Source organism: Crocuta crocuta, unplaced genomic scaffold, assembly GCF_008692635.1.
Source record: "Crocuta crocuta isolate KB4526 unplaced genomic scaffold, BGI_CrCroc_1.0 scaffold124, whole genome shotgun sequence".
In the NCBI taxonomy this organism is placed as follows: domain Eukaryota; kingdom Metazoa; phylum Chordata; class Mammalia; order Carnivora; family Hyaenidae; genus Crocuta; species Crocuta crocuta.
In genome coordinates, this window is record NW_027551573.1 from 11,310,723 (window position 1) to 11,312,733 (window position 2,011).

The following is a 2,011-nucleotide window of genomic DNA, read 5'->3' on the forward strand; positions in this document are numbered from 1 at the left end:
GAAAACCCAGAATCAATTTGGAAAACTCATCTTTAATATTCTGTTCCTCTAGAAACACTCCTAGTATCAAAATCTGTATCAGTTAGGATTCAACCAGGGAAAGAGAACCAGAAGTAGATAGTACATATATTAAGAAAAAAAAAATTTTAATGTTTAATTTTGAGAGAGGGAGGGAGATAATAGAATCTGAAGCAGGCTCCAGGCTCTGAGCTGTCAGCACAGAGTTGGACATGGGGCTTGAACTCACGAGATGTGAGATCATGATCTGAGCCAAAATCAGACACTTAACTACTGAGCCACCCAGGTGCCCCAATATATTAAGAAATGTATTAAAAAGAATTGGCTTACATGATTGAGGGGGCTGACCAGGCAAGTCTGAAATCAATAGGACAGACCATTTTGAAGGTCAGGCTAGAACTTGGGCATGGGGTGAAGAAGCTGTCCATAAATGAAATTTATTTGGAGAAGCAAGGTATATAGCATAGTTTCTGATAGGTGCTCAAGGAATAACATCTGTAATTATTACATAAAAGAAGGTAGAATAGAGGAGCAAAATCAGCCTTTTAGAGTCTTGAAGTTAATCTTTTTTACCAGTATAACTACATTACATCTGTCAGTGCTCAGTTGCAAAGCCTGACATGGGGCTTGATCCCATGTCCCTGAGATCGTGACCTGAGCTGCAATCAAGAGTTGTTCGCTCAAGTGACTGAGCCCCCAAGCACCCTGATAGATATGTATTTATTGTTATTGTATTACTTGGGTTTCTTTGGGCTGTTACTGAAGATTTTCTCTGAGCTATTCTTGTCTTTCATGTTTTGCTGATTTGCTTTAGTGATACATATTGATTTACATCTCTTCATTCTTTGCATATATATTAGTGGTTTTTGATTTGTGGTTACCACTAGGTTGTATATACCCTCTTCTGCATATAACAGTCTATATTAAATTGATGGTCGCTTAAGTTTGAATCCATTCTTTTCTCCTCCCCATGTTTTATGTATATGTTATTATATTTTATATCCTTTTTTAATGAGTTCCTTGACTGATTTTTTTTACAGAAATACTCTTTTTCTCAGGTCAAATATTGGTAATGTGCCAACGTTGTAACAAGGTTTAAGGGTGGCACCGTCACACAACAACATGAACACCCAATCATCACACTTATGAACTACAAAAGGATCATAGAGAAATATTCATTTTTATTTCGTTTGTGTTTTCCTACCTGTATACTGTCACTTTTGGTCTCTCTTTTCCACTCAGAGAGCCTTCTTTAATATTTCTTGCAGGGCTGGTTTAGTGGTCATGAACTACTTTAGTTTCTGTTTGCCTGGGAAACTTTTTATCTTTCCTATCCTGAGTGATAGTCTTTTTTTTTTTTAATTTTTTTTAATGTTTTATTTATTTCTAGGAGAGAGAGAAAGACAGCGTGAGCAGGGGAGGGTCAGAGAGAGAGGGAGTCACAGACTCTGAAACAGGCTCCAGGCTCTGAGCTGGCGGTCAGCACAGAGCCCGATGTGGGGCTCGAACCCACGAACCGCGAGATCATGACCTAAGTGAAAGTCGGACGCTTAACCGACTAAGCCACCCAGGCGCCCCCTGAGTGATAGTCTTGCTGGTTAGAGTATTCTTGGCGGCAAATTTTTCCCATTCAGCATTTTGAATATATCATGCTAGTCACTTCTGTCTTGCCAACTTTCTGTTGAGAAAAATTCCAGCTAGTTTATGAATTTTCCTTTATAAACTTGTGATTCTTTTTGTCTTGCTGCTTTTAAGATTGTTTCTTTATCACTATATTTTTCCAATTTGATAAAATATGTCTTGACGTGGGTCTGATTTTCTTGATTTTTAAAAAATACTTAATTTTGAGAGAGAGAGAGACAGTATTGAGTGAGGGAGGGGCAGAGAGAGAGGGAAACAGGGAATCTGAAGCAGACTCCAGTCTCTGAGCTGTCAGCGTAGAGCCTGATATAGGGCTTAAACTCCTGAAATCCAAGTTCATGACCTGAGCGAA

The 2,011-nt window shown here is 38.6% G+C and overlaps 1 non-coding gene across 1 annotated transcript; it reads right to left on the bottom strand.

Annotated features, from left to right (window-relative positions):
• Positions 1-1,075: 1,075 nt before the first annotated feature.
• On the bottom strand, positions 1,076-1,180 carry LOC144221053 (small nucleolar RNA U13). The gene has a single exon (XR_013331947.1). It is a non-coding gene; the product is annotated as a small nucleolar RNA U13 (small nucleolar RNA).
• Between the last annotated feature and the right edge of the window lie 831 nt (positions 1,181-2,011).